The 18,833-nt window shown below is 43.7% G+C and overlaps 2 long non-coding RNA genes across 2 annotated transcripts in view; both read left to right on the top strand.

The window, feature by feature from the left end:
• LOC129639420 (uncharacterized) overlaps window positions 1-5,979 on the top strand; it is a 48,234-nt gene extending 42,255 nt beyond the window's left edge. The window contains exons 4-5 of the long non-coding RNA XR_008708397.1: window positions 155-238; window positions 5,914-5,979. This is a non-coding gene — a long non-coding RNA (uncharacterized LOC129639420). The remainder of the gene's footprint in view (window positions 1-154; window positions 239-5,913) is intronic.
• Window positions 5,980-7,781: 1,802 nt separating this feature from the next.
• Window positions 7,782-17,102, top strand: LOC129639940 (uncharacterized). Its single transcript, XR_008708688.1, has 3 exons — window positions 7,782-7,916; window positions 9,905-10,027; window positions 16,995-17,102. It is a non-coding gene; the product is annotated as an uncharacterized LOC129639940 (long non-coding RNA).
• Window positions 17,103-18,833: the final 1,731 nt, after the last annotated feature.

The raw sequence follows: 18,833 nt of genomic DNA, 5'->3' as shown, positions 1-18,833 counted from the left end.
CACAGAGATGTCAATATATGTTGATTATTATCTCAGTAGTCCAGACCTGAAAATGTGCCCATGTATAAATAGATGATACAAAAACATAAATGCTTATAGAGTCACACTCATCTTCCTTGCTGATCATTTCTGTTATGCTCATACATTGTTTCAGATACGTGTGGACCAGCTGAAGAGATTCTCAGGAAGTGGAGATGCAAACTGGATGACAGTGTGTCCATGATTTAAAGGATAACCGGTAAATCTTTGTTGTAGCATCAGGATATGATGATGAAAGTCATGTGTTGGTGTGAAGGTAAAGGGCAATCCTCTGCCTGGAAGCCATGCTGTGTGCAGTGCCCTACCCAACCAGGTGCAGTTCATGTATAATCGGTGTATTGTGCTCTGGATGGGTAGTGTAAGGCTCACAAGAAAATCGTTTGTGGTGTCTTCTGGACCAGTGATGTGGATGGATTTGCAGGTTTCACTGAGCTACCTGCCTTGACATCATAATGATCTGGGGAGTCACCTGTGGCTCAGGCATCATCAGGATGATTTCCTTCGTCTCTCCTGACAAAAGGAACACAAAGATTTTTCAGAAGGCAAGATAATTCCTTAGAGGAGATGTGAAGAATACTACTAGAGGATTTCTCCCTCTCACACACACACACTCTCTGTCACTCTCTCTTTCTGTCTGTGTGTGTCTGTTCATGTCAGATTTCGTACATATCAAGAAGGCATAGATAAGTGGATGTTTGCCATCGAGAGAAGGAGATATTCAGATTGCAATCAATGGGTGGATATTCTCTATGGGTCTGGGTATATCTCGAGTGCAGCCTATTGTATGTGTTGGGTTAGAGATCATAGGTGCTTCTAAGATAGTCCAGGGTCTTGGCTTGATTGATGAGAGACTGCCCTGCTGTGAGCAATACCCTGCCTAGACAGGTACTGATCCTGTAGACCTCGTGTAATCAGCATAAAATAAGGCTACAAGGAATGAGATTTGTGGTTGACATTAGAGCAGTTCTAGTGCTGGAGCTATATGTGGCCATCTGACACTTGCCATGGTATCTTGAAGGTCCAGGGAACCTGCTGCATTAGGCATTTTGAAGATGCTTCCAGTGTTTGAATATTCCTATGAACATTAGCACCTAGGGCTTAACAATGGAAATGCAGTTCCTATAAAGAAACGAAGGAAAGGGAGTAAGCTTTTACTCATGGAACCTCATCCTGGTGCAGATACATGGCCAACAAATGATGACATCCTGAGAGAGGTGTGTGATCTATGTTTGAGCATAGTGGGTCAACTTTTTCTAGGTCCAGAGATAAACCTTGGGTGCAGTCATCAAGGTATGATGCTCATAGGGAAGGAAACTTCACTGCAGTGTGGAATGTGGTGCCTGAAGAGGTTTTCCACCATGAGGCCGTGGTGTGTGCAGTGCCCTGCCCAGATAGGCACTATTCACGTAAACTAGATGTACATAGTGCCTTTCTGGGTTGTGTAATGTGCAACAGGAGTATGTTCTGTAGTGGCCTCTGGGGCAGTCTTGCGTATAGGTTTGCTCATGACTCTGAGTGCTTTTCCATAAATTCAGGAGTGCTGTAGGAGTCATGAAGATATCTGTTATGTGACTGTGATTTCCGTGGTCCCTTCTGAAATATTGAAATCTGATAATCTGGATAAAGGAAGCATACTTCTCAATAGTTTATTGTAGAACTGGAACATGCTGAATATCTCTGGGATCTCAACGTTCTCCTGTAGTAGAGAGAGCTTGTGAGGAAGTTCTAAAAGGGAGTAGGATGAAAATTGAAGGGCAATGAGATAACATGTTTTAGGAATAAAGAAAATCATGTATGCATTCATCAGGATCTAATGGGTGGTTTTCTTGAAGCTAGATGATAAACTGAATGGTCCAGTGTATATGGCCTTACCCTTGGCACCTTGCTATGTGCAGCACCTTGCCCATTCAGGTGTTGTTCACGTAGATTCCCTGTGATCGGCCTGCCTGTGTAGAGTAAAGCTCACAATAACATCATTTGTGGTGGCCTCTGGACCAGTGACTTGGATGGAATTGCGGGTGGCCCTGAACTGTCTGCTTTGATGTCATAATGACCCTGGTTTCATCTGTGCCTCTAGCATCCTCAGGAAGATGTCATAGGTCTTCTCCTCACAATGTGAACACAGAGATTTTACAGAGGGCAAGGTGATACCTATGAGGAGAAGAGAGAAATATGAGATGTCTTTCATCCTCTGGTCCTCATTCATCTGAAGTAAGTATAAAGGGGACTGAAGGGGACAGTCCCTAAGGATGGATAAAGGATTCACACGGTGGGTGGATATTTGCTTGGTGTCTGGATATATCTTGCATGGAGCCATCAGGATTTGCCGGCACAAATATGGAAGCAGTTTGGAAGAGGATAATGGGGACCTGGGTGTGCCTAGACATTAAATGTTTCTGTGTCTGGTTCCCTATCCAGAGAGGTGTTTTTCATATTAACAATGTAAGAACACTGTCCGTCTGGGTGAGCAAGACTCTCCAGGAACGTTGGTGGGGTGTTATTTGTGGTGGGTGCAATTTTGAATGGAGAGCTCCAAATGTCCTTAGGTCCCTCCAGAACATTAGGAGCAGCCTTAAAACATGAGACTCTGAAATATTCAGTATGACTTATGAGTTCCATTTTAAAAAATCGAATAGGTACTTGTTAGAAAAGGGAAGGGTACTTCCTTTGAAAGTAAGAGGGATCTGAAAATCTGAAACACCTTTTTCTCTCTGGATCCTCATCCTTCTGAGTGTATACAGTATGTAGAAATAGTGGGGATCATCTAGTTTTGGGGGGGCAAGTTGGAAGGCAATGGGTCACCACTTTCAGGTTTTATACATAAATTCGGTGAGGTCCAAGGATGTGGTAGGAGTCATGAAGAATGTTTCATAAGAGAGTGTGAAGTGGGCAAGTAGGGCCTCCATATTGAGGCCATACTGTGTGCTGTGAGCTGCCTAATGAGGTATGTACTGAGTACCTGGTTCTTTATTACGGGTGGCCTTTGGAATATGATTGGAAAATAGAAAACGTTGCAAACCCTTAGAGAGATGAAGACTGTGTTGGTGGGCCATGGGTCAATCATTTCCAGGTCCATACCTAAATGTTGTGTGTAGTCATCACTTAAAGAATTGTTAACAGAGCCTTTTGGCCTTGGACAATGGAAAGGTGTTGGGGCCCCAGGAAATATTATTCTAAAATATCAGGGAGGCTGTGGAGCTGCCAAACACACCTTGATTATGTCAGTACTTCAGACCTGAAAATATGACCATGTATAATGTAGAGAATGGAAAGATAAATGCTAGTGGAATCACATTGGCCTTGCTTGAGGATCATTTACCCTGTGTTCACATATTTCTCCAGATACCTGTAGACCAGCTGAGGAGATTCTGAAGGAGAAGCGATGTGACTTAGATGAAATTGTGCCCATGTTTTAAAGGGAAATCGGTGAATATTTGTTGTAGCATCAGGATGTGATGGGCAAAAGTATGTGTGGGTGTGAGGGTCAATAGGCAATCCTCCACTTGGATGTCCTGCTGTGTGCAGTGCCCTGCCATGGCAGGTGCAGTTCACGTAGAATCGGTGTTTTGTGCCACAGCTGGGTAGAGTAAGGCTTACAAGAATATCATTTATGGTGGGTTCTGCACCAGTGATGTGGAAGGAGTTACAGGTTTCACTGGGGTGCCTGCCCTTCTAATGACCTGGGCTTTCATCTGTGGCTCAGGCATCCTAGTAGGTTTTCATTGTTCCTATCGACACAATATGAACACAATAATTTTTAAGAAGGCTAGATGATTCCTAAGAGGAAAAGAGAGAAATACTGGAGGTTTTTTCTCTCTGTCTCTCGGTTTTTGTACATCTCAAGTAGGCATAGTGAAATAGATGGTGGATATCTAGTGAAGGAGAGATGCAGCTTATAATCAGTGTGCCTATTCATATTGGGATCTGGATATATCTTGTGTGTAGCCATTAGTATGTGATGCAGAGAGATCATAGCTGCTTCTGATACAGCCCAGTTCTTGGACTGATGGATCAGTGACAGCCTTGCTGTATGCAACACCCTGCCAATACAGGGTCTGTCCTTGTAGATATTGTGTAATAAGTATTTGTGTGGCTAGAATAAGGCTCACAAGGAACATGATTTGTGGTTGACGATGGAACAGTTCTACTGTTGGAGTTGCATATGTCCTTGACTATTTTCCATGATATTATGAGGGTACAAGGAGCCATGTGGTATCTAGGCCTTTGAGGATGCTTCCAGTGCTTGAATATTTCTAATATCATTTGCACCTTCACGGTAGATAAGGGAAGAATCTACATGACAGTGAGCTTCTTCCAATGGTTCTCATATCTGTTCAGATACACATGGAAGTTGACTACACCCGCAAAAAGCTGGAATGCAACTTTGAGGGCAGTGGGATAACTTTTTCAACAACTGAAACTAAATCATGTGTGGGGTGATCAAGGTATGGTGGAAAGACAAGAAAATTGAAGTAAATCCTGGGAAGTGCACTAAGCAGGTCCTCCAGCTCGAGGCCAAGCTGTATGCCATGCCCTGCCCAGCCAGATGCTGTTGATGTAGACTCCCTGTAAAAGCACCTGCCTGGTCAGAGTAAGGCTCACAAGAGGATCATTTGTGGTGGCCTCTGAACCAGTGATGTATGTGGAGTTGCAGGGTCCTTGAGCTGCCTGCCTTGATGTCATAATGACCCTGGAGTCATCTGTGCCTCTAGTATCTTCTGGAAGATGTCAGTGGGTCTCTCCTCGCAATGTGAATCCCAAGAATTTCCAGAGGGTAGGATGATACATATGAGAAGAATATAGAAATCTGAGATTCTTTTCTGTCTCTGATCCTCCTATATCTGAAGTAAGTGTAAAGGGGATTGAAAGGGACAGTCCCTGAGGAGGGAAAAAGGATTCAAATGTGGGTGGATATTCCCTCAGTGTCTGGATATATCATGCATAGAGCCATCAGGATGTGGAGTCAAGAGATACGGAATCTAAATGGAAGAGGATGATGGGGACTAGGGTGTGCCTACACATTACAGATTTCCTGTGTTTAGTGCCCCACCCAAACAGGTACTTTTTATTTTGACAATGTGTAATCACTGCCTGTCTAGGTGAGTAAGACTCTTCGGGCATGTTGGTGTGTTGTTATTTGTGTTCAGTGCAATTTTGAGCATGGAGCTCCAATGTACTTTGCTCCCTTCAGAACGTTACGAGCACCTTTAAAACTTTAAATAAGCCTCTGAAATCCTCAGTATAACTTACGGGTTCCATTTCTCAAAGTTTAACAGGAATTGTTAGAAAGAAAAGGTTAATTCCTCTGAAACAAAGAGAACTGAAACACCTATTTCTTTCTGGGTCCTCATTCTTCTGACTGTGTACAGTACGTAGAGTAGTGAGGACGGTCTCCTGAGGGCGGGATGCAAGTTGCAGGGCCATAGGTCACCATTTTCAAGTTCTATGCATAAATCTTGGGTGAATTTCAAGGACGTTGTAGGAGTAATGAGGAATGATGCATTTAAGAGTGTGAAGGGGACAAGCATGGGCTCCACCTTGAGGTCATGCATTGTGCAGTGCCCCGATATTAGAAGTGCTATTGACTTGCACTACCGGTAAACAGAGCTTTCCTCTTGGAGTACTGTGTAACTAATTCATCATTGCTGGTGGCCTTTGGACCAGGGTTGGGTGTGGACTCCAGGTGATATTCCTCCAATATGTCAGGGAGGCACTTGAGGCCACACAGATGTCAATATATGTTGATTATGATCTCAGTAGTCCAGACCTGAAAATGTGCCCATGTATAAAGTATATGATAGAAACACAAATGCTTATAGAGTCACATTCATCTTGCTTACTGATCATTTCTCTTATGCTCATATATTGCTTCAGATACGTGTGGACCAGCTGAAGAAATTCTCAAGAGGAGGAAATGAAAACTGGATGACAGTATGTCCATGATTTAAAGAATAACTGGTAAATCTTTGTTGTAGCATCAGGATATGATGATGAAAATTATGTGTGGGTGTGAGGGTAAAAGGAAATCCTCTGCCTGGAAGCCATGCTGTGTGCAGTGCCCTACCCAGCCAGGTGCAGTTCATGTAGAATCAGTGTACTGTGCCCTGTATGGGTAGTGTAAGGCTCACAAGAACATCGTTTGTGGAGTCTTCTGGACCAGTGATGTGGATGGATTTGCAGGTTTCACTGAGCTACCTGCCTCGGTATCATAATGATCTGGGGAGTCATCTGTGGCTCAGGTATTTTCAGGATGATTTCATTGGTCTGTCCTCACAGTGAGAACACAAAGATTTTTCAGAAGGCAAGGTGATTCCTTAGAGGAAAATGAAAAATACTAGAAGTTCTCTCTCTCTCTCTCTCTCTTTCTGTGTGTGTGTGTGTGTGTGTGTGTGTGTATGTATGTATATGCGTGTGTGTGTCTGTTCGTCTCAGGTTTCCTACATCTCAAGAAGGCATAGAGAAGTGGATGGTCACTATCTAGAGAAGGAGATATTTGGGTTTCGGTCAGAGTCTGGATATTCTCTAGGGGTCTGGGTATATCTCGAATGCAGCCTATTGTAATTGATGGGGTGACAGATCATAAGTGCTTCTAAGATAGCCCAGGTTCTTGGGTTTGTTGATCAGAGACAGCCCTGCTGTGTGCAATACCCGTCTAAACAGGTACTGCTCTTGTAGTGCTCGTGTAATCAGGATAGAATAAAGCTTCAAGGAACGAAATTTATGCTTGACCGTGGAGCTGCATGTGTGCTTGTGACGCTTGCCATACTATCTTGTTGGTCCAGAGAACCTGCTGCATTCTAGACATTTTGAGGCTGCTTTAATTGCTTGAATATTCCTATGAACATCACCACCTATAGCTTAACAATGGAAATGCAGTTCCTATTAGGAAACGAAGTAAAGAGTAAGATTTTAACCATAGTACTTCTTCCTGGTGCAGATACTCGGAGAACAGGTAATGACATCCTGAAAGAGGTGTGTGATCCATGTTTGAGCATAGTGGGTCAACTTTTTCTAGGTCCATAGCTAAATCTTGGGTGCAGCCATCAAGGTATGGTGCTCATAGAGCAGGAAACTTCACTGCAGTGTAGAACGTGGTACCTGAAGAGGTTTTCCACCATGAAGTGAAGGCAAATGCAGTGCCCTGCCAAGATTGGCACTATTCATGTAAACTAGATGTACACAGCGCCTTTCTGGGTTGTCTAATGTGCAACAGGAAAATGACCTGTGGTGACCTCTGGAGCAGTCTTGGGTGTGGGGGTGCTCGCGACTCTGAGCTCTCTTCCATTTAAGGAATGCTATAGGAGCCATGTAGATATCTCTTATGTGACTGTGATTTCCGTGGTCCATTCTGAAATATTGAAATCTGATAACCTAGGAAAAGGAAGGATACTTTTCAATAGTTTAGCATAGAACTGGGACATGCTGAATATCTCTGGGACCTCAAAGTTCTCCCGTAGTAAAGAGAGCTTGTGAGGAAGTTCCGAGGGAGGAGTAGGATGAAAATTGAAGGGCAGTGAGATAACATGTTTTAGGAGTATAGAAAATCATGTGTGCATTCATCAGGATCTAGTGGAGAGGGTTCTCAAATCTACATGATATACTGAGCAGCCCAGAGGGCATGCTCTTACCCTTGGTGCCTTGCTTTGTGCAGTTCCCTGCCCAGTCAGGTGCTGTGAATGACCTGCCTGTGTACAGTAAAGCTCATAATAGCATCATTTTTGTGGCCGCTGGACCCGTGACATGGATGGAATTGTGGGTGGCCCTGAACTGTCTGCCTTGATGTCATAATGACCCTGGTGTCATCTGTGCCTCTAGCATCCTTGGGAAGATGTCTTTGGTCCTCTCGTCACAAAGTGAACCGCAAGTATTTAAAGAAGGTAAGATGATACTTTTGAAGAGAATATAGAAATCTGAGATTCTTTTCTATCTCTGATCTTCCTACATGTGAAGTAAGTATAAAGGGGATCGAAAGGGACAGTCCCAAAGGAGGGAAAAAGGATTCAAAAGTTGGTGGATATTCCCTCAGTGTCTGGATATATCATGCATAAAGCCGTCTGGATGTGGAGGCAGGAAGCTAAATGGAAGAGGATGATGGGGACATGGAGTGCCTACAGATTAAAGATTTTTTTGTGCTAGTGCCCTGCACATAGAGGTACTGTTCACTTTCACAATGTGTGAACACTGCCTGTCTAGGTGAGTAAGACTCTCCAGTTATGTTGGTGTGGTTTGATTTGTGTTCAGTGCAGTTTTGATTGTGGAGCTCCAATGTCCTTAGATCCCTCCATAAAGTTGGGAGCAGCCTTAAAACACGAGACTCTGAAATATTTAGTAAGACTTATGAATTCCATTTCTAAAAGTTTAACAGGTACAGGTAAGAAATGAAGAGAGATCTCAAACACCTTTTTCTCTCTGGGTCCTCATCCTTCTGAGTGTGTACAGTACTTAGAAATAGTGAGGATATTCTAGTGATGGAGTGAGGCAAGTTGGAGGGCAGTGGGCAGCATTTTCAAGTTCTATACATAAACTGGGTTAGGTCCAAGGATCTGGTAGGAGTAATGAGGAATGTTTCAACTGAGAGTGTGAAGTAGGCAAGCCCTTCAAGAGCTGCTGCTCATCTGTGGCTCAGGCATCCTAGGAGGATTTCATTGGTCCTATCTACACCATGTGAACACAAAGATTTTTCAGAAGGCTAGATGATTCCTATGAGGAGAAGAGAGAAATGCTGGAGGTTTTTCTCTCTGTCTCTCGGTTTTTGTACATCTCAAGTAGGCATAGTGAAATAGATGGTGGATATCTAGTGAAGGAGAGATGCAACTTACAATCAGTGGGTCGATATTTTCTTGGGGTCTGGATATATCTTGCATGCAGTCATTAGTATGCAGTGCAGGGAAATCATCACTGCTTCTAATACAGCCCAGTTCTTGGGCTGATGGATCAGTGACAGCCTTGCTGTGTGCAATGCCCTGCCTAGACAGGGGCTGTCCTTGTAGATCTCATGTAATCAGTATCTGTCTGGGTAGAATAAGGCTCACAAGAACATGATTTGTGATTGACGATGGAGCAGTTCTAGTGTTGGAGATACACATGTCCTTGGCTACTTGCCATGATATCATGAGGGTACAAGGAGCCACGTGGATTCTAGGCCTTTGAGGATGTTTTCAGTGCTTGAATATTTGTAATATCATCTGAGCGTACAGGTTAGATAAGAGAAGAATCTACAAGACAGTGAGCTTCTTCCAATGGTTCTCATATCTGTTCAGATACACAGAGAAGGTGACAGCATCCTCAAAAATTTGTGATGCAAATGTGAAGGCATTGCAACAAATTTTTCAAAAACTGGAACTAAATCTTGAATGCTGTATTCAAGGTATGGTGGACAAACACAAGAAAATTGAAGAAGAGCATGGTAGGTGCACTAAGCAGGTCCTCCAGCTCGATACTAAGCTGTATGCCATGCCCTGCTCAGCCAGGTGCTGTTGACATAAATGCACCTCCTTGTAAATGCACCTTTCTGGGCAGAGTAAAGCTCACAAGAGCATTGTTTGTTCTAATGTTGTTCTAGCTAAATGTTGGGTATAGCCATCACTTAAGGAAGTGTCGATAGAGCCTTGCTGGGTAGAGTAATGTGCAACTGCATCATCAGTACTGGTGGCCTTTGATGATGGATAGGTGTGCGGCTCCTGGTGATATTATTCCAAGGTATCAGGGAGGCCCTGGAAGCCACAGAGCTGTCAAACAAACCTTGATTATGATCTCAGTAGTTCAGATTTGAAACTGTGACCATAGATAATGGAAAAATAAATGCTAGTGGAATCACATCCACCTTCTTGCTAATCATTTACCCTATGTCCACATATTTCTCCAGATATCTGTAGACCATCTGAAGAGATTCTGAAGGTGATGAGATGCAAATTGGACAAGATTTTGTCTGTGTTTTAGAGGGAAATCAGTAAATATTTGTTATAGCATCAGGATATTATGAGCAAAGGTATGTGTTGGGTGTGAGGGTCAATGGGCAATCCATCTGAAAGTCCTGCTGTGTGCAGTGCCCTACCCAGACAGGTGCAGTTCATGTAGAATTGGTATACTGCGCCACAGCTGGGTAGAGTAAGGCTCACAAGGACATCATTTGTGGTGGCTTCTGGACCAGTGACATGTAAAGAATTACAAGTTTCACTGAGCTGCCTGCCTTTATATCATAATGACCCAGGGAGTGTTCTGTGGCTCAGGCATCCTAGGAAGATTTCATTGGTTCTATCCATACCATGTGAACAGAAAGTTTTTTCAGAAGACAAGATGATTCCTAAGAGGAGAAGAAAGAAATTCTAGAAGATTTTTCTCTCTGTCTCTCAGTTTTCGTACATCTCAAGTAGGCATAGTGAAATGGATGGTGGATATAGGGAAGGAGAGATGCAGGTTACAATCAGTGGGTGGATATTCTTCAGGAATATGGATTTATCTTAGGGGAAATCATCAAGATCTGATGCAGAGAGATCATAGCTGCTTCTAAGACAGCTCAGGGTCTTGGGTTGATGGATAAATGACAGCCCTGCTGTGTCAAATGCCCTGCCTAGAAAGGTGCTCATGTTGTAGACCTTGTATAATCAATATCTATCTGGGTCAAGTAGGGCTCCTAAGGAACATAATTTGTGGTTGACTTGGAGCAGTTCTCGTGTTGGATCTGCATATGTCTTTGGCTACTTGCCATGATATCATGAGGGTCCAGGGACCAAGTGGATTCTAGGCATTTTGAGGATGCTACCAGTGTTTGAATATTTCTAATATCATCTGCACCTACAGGTTAGAAAAGGGAAAGAACTGCAAGAGAGTCAAATTATTCCAAGTCCCTTATATCTGTTCAGATACACATAAATGGATACAAGATCCTCCAAGAAGTGGGGTGTTAATTTGAGGGCAGTGGGACAAGTTTTACAATATCTGGAGCTTAAATCGTCAATGTGGTGATCACTTATGGTGGAAAGAGAGCAGAAAATTGAAGAAGAGCATAGAAAGTGCACTAAGCAGGTCCTCCAACTCAAGGCCACACTGTGTGTCGTGCCTTTCCCACCCAGGTGCTGTTGGCGTAGACTCCCCGTAAATGCACCTGCCTGGGCAAAGTAAGGCTCACAAGAGCATCTTTTCTGGTGGCCTCTGGACCAGTGATGTGGGTGAAGTTAAAGATGTCTATTACCTGCCAGTTTTGACTCCATAGTCACCCTGGGCTATGTGCGGCTCCAACTTCCTCAGGATGATTTCATTGATCTTCTCCTCTCACTGTGAACACACAGAGTGTACAGATGTAAAGATGATTTCTAAGAGGAAAAAAGAGGAATACAAAAAATTATTCATTCTCTCTCTCACTCTCTCAGTTTTCATTCATCTCCAGTAGGCACAGAGACATGGATGGAGGATATCCAGTGAAGGAGAGATGCAGGTTACTATCCGTGGGTGGATATTCTCTAGGGGTATGGATATATCTTGAGTGCAGCCATCAGGATGTGACGGACAGAGATCATAGGTGCTTCTAAGACAGCCCAGGGTATTGGGTTGAATGGTCAGAGACAGCCCTACTGTGGGCACTGCCTTGCCTAGGCTGGTACCTACCATGTAGACCATGTGCAGTCAGTATCTGTATGGGTAGAGTAAGGCTCACAGGAACATCATTTGTGCTTGGCCTTGGAACAGTTCTAGTGTTGCAGCTGCATGTGTCCTTGGACTGCTTGCCATGATGTCATGAGAGTCCTGGCAGTCACTTGGTCATAGGCATCTTGAGGATATTTCCCGTGCTTGAATATTTTTAATAGCATCAGCATCTACAGGATAGAAAAGAGAAACAGGGTTCGTATCAGAAAAGGAATTAAAGGGAGAAAGCTTTTAGCCATGGTAACTCATCTCATGCAGATACACAGAATGGTAATCAGACCCTGATGAGGTCAGAATCAAGCTTCAGGGCCGTAGGTTAACATTTTCAACATATGTAGCTAAATCTTCAGTGCAGTTAGCTATGTGTGTTGAGGAGAAGAAAATTGAAGAAGAGCATGGGAAGTGAACTAAGCAGGTCCTCCACCTCCAGGCCAAGCAGTGTGCCATGCCCTGCCCAGACAGCTGCTTTTCACTTAAATTCTCTGTGCAAGGACCTTCCTGGGTAGAGTAAGACTCACAATAACATCATTTGTGATGGCTTTGGACCAGTGGTGTGGGTGGAGTTGCTGGTTTCCTTGAGCTGCCTGCCTTGATGTTGTAATGACCCTGAGAGGGATCTGTGGCCCTGGCATCCTCAGTTTGATTCCAGTGGGCCTATCTTCACAATGTGAAAATAGAAAGCTTACAGAAGGAAAATTGATTCCTATGAAAGAGAGAAATACGATATTCTAGTCTCTCTCTCAGTTTTTGTAGATCTCAAGTAGGCAAGAGAAGTGGACCTTGGATATCTAGTGATGGAGAGATTCAGGTTACAAAGGAGTGAGTGGATATTCTCTAGGGGTCTGGCTATATCTTGCATGAGGCCACAAAGATGTGATGGGGACAGAAATCATAGGTGCTTCTAACACAGCACAGGGTCTGGGGATGGATGATCAGAGACAGCCCTGCTGTGTGCAATGCTCTGCCTATAGAGGTACTTATCTTGTAGATCTTGTGTAGTCAGCACCTGTCTTGGTAGAGTTAGGCTCACCAGGAACATGATTTGTGGTTGACTTTGGAGCAGTTCTAGTGTTGGAGCAGTGTATGTCCTTGGCTACATGCCATGATGTTATGAGGGTCTAGGGAGCCACCCGCATTTCAGGCATTTTGAGGATGCTACCAGTGTTTTAAAATTTCCAGTATCATCCACACGTACAGATTAGAAAAGGGAAGGAACTGGAAGAGAGTGAACTTATTCCAGTGTCCCTCATTTCTGTGCAGAGATACACATAGAAGGTCACAAGATCCTCAAAGAGTTAGGATGTAAGATTGATGGCAATGGGGCAATTTTTTCAATGTCTTGAGCTAAAAATTGAGTGCAGTGAGCAAGGTATTGTGAGAAGAGAGAATAAAACTGAAGAAAAGAGTGGGAAGTGCACTAATCAGATCCTCTACCTCAAGGCCAAGCTGTAGGCCATGCCCTGCCCAGCCAGGTGCTGTTCATGTAGACTCCTTGTGAGCACACCTGCCTGGGCAAAGTAAGGCTCACAAGAACATCGTTTGTGGTGACCTCTGGACAAGTGATATGGATCGAGTTGTGGGTGGCCCTGAACTGCCTGCCTTGATGTCATAATGACCCTGGCATCATTTGTGCATCTATAATCCTTGGGAAGATGTCAGTGATCCTCTCCTCAAAATGTGAACACAGAAAGTTTACAAGGGTAATATGATACCTATGAGGAAAAGAGATAATACAAGATGCTTTTCTTTCTCTGGTCCTTGTACATCTGAAGTACGTATAAAGTGAAGTGAAGGGGACAGCCATTGAGGATGGATAAAAGATTCACAAACTGGTTGGATATTCCCTTGGTGTCTGGATATATCTTGCATGGAGCCCTCAGATTTGGAAGGAAGAGATATAGAAGCTACTTGGAAGAGTATAATGGGGACTGCATTGTGCCTATACATTAAAGATTTCTTGTGCAGAGTGTCCTACCCAGACAGGTACTCTTCACATTGACAATGTGTGAACAGTGCCTGTCTGCATGAGTAAGACTCTCTAGGAACATTGGTGTTGTGTTATTTGTGTCACATGCACTTTGGAGTGTGTAGCTCCAAGTGTCCTTAGCTGTTCTGAGAAGTTATGAACACCCTTAAAACGTCTGAGTCTCTGAAATATTCAGTATGACTTAGGCGTTCCATTTCTAAAATTTGAACAGGAACAGGTTAGAAACGAGAAGGTAAGTTCCTTTGAACCAAAGAGAGATCTGAAACACCCATTTCTCTCTGGGTCCTCATCCTTCTGAGTGTGTACAATAGGTTGAAGTAGTGAAGACAGTCTTGTGAGTGAGGGATGTAATGTGGTGGGCAATGGGTCACCATTTTCCAGTTCTATACATAATTTTTCAGTGATGTCCAAGGTTGTGGTAGGAGTAATGAGGAATGTTTCATTCTAGAGTGTTAAGGGGACAAGCAGGCCATGCTGTGTGCATTGCCATGCCTAGAGAGGTGCTGGTGACTTCAACTACTTGTAGACAGAGCCTTCCTAGGTACAGTCCTCTCTGTGCACCTGGTTCATCATTACTGGTGGCCTTTAGACCAGGGGTGGGTTTGGGGCTACATGTGATATACCTCCAAGATGTCAGGAAGGCCTTCGAAGCCACCTAGATGTCAAACATAATGTTGATTATGATCTCAGTAGTCCAGATCTGAAAATGTGCCCATGTGTAAAGTAGAGAATAGAAAGATAAATGCCAATAGAATTGCATTTATCTTGCTTGCCAATCAAGATGTCTGGATTTCTTCAGATACCCATAGACCAGCTGAAGAGACTCTCAAGGAGAAGAGATGCACATGGCACAAGAGTGTATCCATAATTTAAAGGGAATTCAGTAAATCTTTGTTGTAGTATCAGGATATGTTTAGCAAAGGTATGTGTGGGTGTGAGGGTGAAAGGGAAGTCTCCACCTGGAAGTCCTGCTGTGTGCAGTGCCCTGCCCAGACAGGTGCAGTTCACGTAGAATCGGTGTACTGTGCTGCAGCTGGGTAGAGTAAGGCTCACAAGAACATCGCTTGTGGTGTCATTTTGACCAGTGATCTGGAAGGTTTCCAGGTTTCATTGGCGTGCCTATATTTGTATCATAATGATCTGGGGAGTTGTCTGTGGCTCACACATCCTGGGATGATTTCATTAGTCCCATCCACAAAATGTAAACTCAAGATTTTTCAGAAGGCAAAATGTTTCCTAAGAGGAGAAGAGAGAAATACTAGAAGTTTTCTCTCTTGCTGTCTTTCTCGGTTTTCATACATCTCAAGTAGGCATAGTGAAGTGGATGGTTGATACCTAATGAAGGAGAGATTCAGGTTACAGTCAGTGGATGGATATTTTCTAGGGATCTGGATATATATTCCATGCAGCCATTAGGATGTGATGCAGAGATCATAGGTGCTTCTAAGACAGACCAGGATTTTGGGTTGATCACTGATGAGAACCCTGCTGTGTGCAATGCCATACCTAGAGAGGTACTGACCAAGTATACCTCATGTACTCAGTATCTGTCAGGGTAGAATAAGGCTCCCAAGCAACATGATTTGTGGTTATCTTTGGAGAAGATGTAGTGTTGGAGCTGCATATGTCCTTGGCTACTTGCCATGATGTCATGAGGGTCCAGGGAGTAACGTGGATTCTAGGCATTTAGAGGATGCTTCCAGTGCTTGAATATTTCTTATATCATCTGCACCTATTGGTTAGAAATGGGAAGGAACTTCAAGAGAGTAAACTTCTTCCAGAGTCCCTCATCTGTGTGGAGATACACATAAGTGGTGACAAGAACCTCAAAGAGGTGGGATGCACAAAGAGGGCAGTGGGACAGTTTTTTCAACATCTGGAGCAAAATCTTGAGTGCTGTGATCAAGGTATGGTGGGAAGAGAGAAGAAAATTGAAGAAGAGTGTCAGATGTGCACTAGGCATGTCCTCCACCTCGAGGCCACACTCTGTGGCATGCCCTGCCCAGTCAGTTGCTGTTACATAGATTCCCTATAAACACACCTGACAGGGCAGAATAAGGTTCACAAGAACATTGTTTGTGGTGGCCCTGGACCAGTGGTATGAGTCAAGTTGCAGGTGTCCTTGAGCTGCCTGCCTTGATGTCATAATGACCCTGGAGTCGTCTGTGCCTCTAGCATCCTTGGGAAGATGTCAGAGGTCCTCTCCTCACAATGTGAACCCCAAGAGTTTTCGGAGGGTAAGAGCATATGTATGAGGAGAATGTAGAAATACAGCATGCTTTTCTTTGTCTGATCCTCCTACATCTGAAGTAAGTATAAAGAGGATTGAAAGGGACAGTCCCTGAGGATGGAGAAAGGGTTTACAAAGTGTGTGGATATTTCCGGGGTATCTGGATATACCTTGCAAGGAGCCATCAGGATGTGGAGGCAAGAGAGATGGAAGCTACATGGAAGAGGGTAATGGGGACTAGGTTGTGCCTACGCATTAAAGATTTCTTGTATGTACTGCCCTATACATACACTTTGACAATGTATGAACAGTGCTTGTCTGCATGAACAAGACTCTCCAAGCATGTTTTAGTGGTGTTATTTGTGTCAGGTCCAGTTTTATTGTGGAGCTTTAATTGTCCTTAGTTCACTCCAGAAAGTTATGAGTATGCTTAAAAACAGCTGAGTTTCTGAAATCTTCAGTATGACTTAGGGGTTCTATTTCTAAAACTTGAACAGGAACTGTTAGAAAAGATAAGGTTAATTCCTTTGAAATGAAGAGAGATCTGGAACACCTATTTCTCTCTGGGTCCTCATCCATCTGAGTGTGTACAGTAAGCAGAAATAGTGAGGACTGTCTAGTGAGCAAGAGATGAAATTTGGAGGGCAGTGGGTCACCATTTTCACGTTCTATGCATAAATCTTGATTGACGTCCAAGGAAGTGGTAGGACTAATCAGGAATGTTTCATTTGAAAGTGTGAAGGGGACAAACAGGGCCTCGAGAAAAAGGAAACACATTATGCAGTGCTCCGCCTAGAGAAGTGCTGTTGACTTCATCTACCAGTAAACAAGAGCCTTCCTGGGTAGAGTAGTGCAACTGGTTCATCATTATTGGTGGCCTTTGTACAGGGGTGGGTGTGAGGCTCCAGATGATATTCCTCCAAGATGTCAGGAAAGCCTTGGAAGCCATAGAGATGTCTAACATATATTGATTATGATCTCGGTAGGCTATATCTGAAAATGTTCCCATGTGTAGACAACAGAAAGATAAATGCTAAGTGAATCACATTCATCTTGCTTGCTGATCATTTCCCTTATGCTCACACATTTTTTCAGATACCTATAGACCAGCTGAAGAGATTCTCCAGCAGAAGAGACTATAAACGAGAAGAGATGCAAATTGGATGACAGTGTGTCCAAGTTTTAAAGGGAAATTGAAATATCTTTGAAATATTTAGAAATATATTTTGAACTGTCTTGGAAATTGAAATATCAGGATATGATGAGTAAAGGTATGTGTGGGTGTGAGGGTCAATGGGCAATCCTCCACCTGGAAACCCTGCTGTGTTCAGTGCCCTGCCCAGACAGGTGCAGTTCATGTAGAACCAGTGTACCGTGCCACAGTTGGGTAGAGCAAGGCTCACAAGAACATCATTTGTGGTGTCTTTTGGACCAGTGATGTGAATGGCTTTTCAGGTTTCCATGAGCTGCCTGCCTTTATATCAGAATGACCCAGGGAGTCATCTGTGGCTCAGGCATCCTCAGGATGGTTTCTTTGGTCCTATATGCTTAATGCAGAGAAGGCAGTGGCACCCCACTCCAGTACTCTTGCCTGGAAAATCCCATGGATGGAGGAGCCTGGAGGGCTGCAGTCCATGGGGTCGCTGAGGGTTGGACACGACTGAGCGACTTCACTTTCACTTTTCACTTTCATGCATTGGAGAAGGAAATGGCAACCCACTCCAGTGTTCTTGCCTGGAGAATCCCAGGGATGGGGGAGCCTGTTGGGCTGCCATCTATGGGGTTGCACAGAGTTGGACACAACTGAAGTGACTTAGCATAGCATAGCATATGCTTAATGTGAACACAAAGATTTTTCAGAAGGCAAGATGATTCTTAAGAGGAGAAGAGAGAAATACTAGAGGTTTTCTCTCTCTCTTTCTTGGTTTTCATACATCTCAAAAAGACATAGTGAAGTAGATGGTATATATCTAGTGAAGGAGAGATTCAGGTTAAAGTCTGATTCAGGTGGATATTCTCTAGGCATCTGCATATATCTTCTGTGCAGCCATCAGGATGCAATGCAGAGATCATAGGTGCTTTTAGGACAGTCCAGGGTCTTGGGTTGATCAATCAGTGAGAGCACTGTTGTGTGAAAATGCCCTACCCAGACAGGTACTGACCAAGTATACCTCATGTAATTAGTATATGTCTGGGTAGAGTAAAGCTCACAAGGAAAATGATTTGTGGTTGACCTTGGAGCAGTTCTAGTGTTGGAGCTGCCTATGTCCTTGGCTACTTGCCATGATATCATGAGGATCCAGGAAGCCATGTGGATTCTAGGCATTTTTAGGATTCTTCCAGTGCTTTGATATTTCTAATATCATCTGCACCTGCACCTATAGGTTAGTATAGAGAAAAAATTGCAAGACAGTTATCTTCTTTCAATGTCCCTCACCTCTGTGCAGATACAAATAGAAGGTGACAAGATCCTCAAAGAGGTGGGATGCAGGTTTTAGGGTACTGGGAATTTTTTTTTCCAACATCTGTAGCATCTTGTATGCAGTGATCAAGGTATGGTGGGAAGAGAGAAGAAAATTGAAGAGGAGTGTGGGAAGTACTCTAATCATGACGTCCACCTTGAGGCCACACTGTTCAATGTGCCCTGCCCAGCCAGGTGCTGCTGACGTAGACTCCCTGTGAACGCACCTGCCTGGTCAGAGTAAGGCTCATAAGAACATCATTTGTGGTGGCCTCTGGGCCAGTGATGTGTGTGGAGTTGCAGGTGTCCTTGAGCATCTACCTTGATGTCATAATGACCATAGAGTCATTTGTGCCTCTAGCATCCTCGGGCAGATTTCAGTGGTCCTCTCCTCACAATGTGAGCACCAAGAGTTTACAGAGGATAAGATGATATGAATGAGAAGAAGAAGAAATAACAAGATGCTTTTCTTT

Source organism: Bubalus kerabau, chromosome X (genome assembly GCF_029407905.1).
Source record: "Bubalus kerabau isolate K-KA32 ecotype Philippines breed swamp buffalo chromosome X, PCC_UOA_SB_1v2, whole genome shotgun sequence".
Lineage (NCBI taxonomy): Eukaryota > Metazoa > Chordata > Mammalia > Artiodactyla > Bovidae > Bubalus > Bubalus kerabau.
The sequence above is the reverse complement of the archived record's forward strand: the minus strand, read 5'-3'. Positions and strand labels throughout refer to the sequence as shown.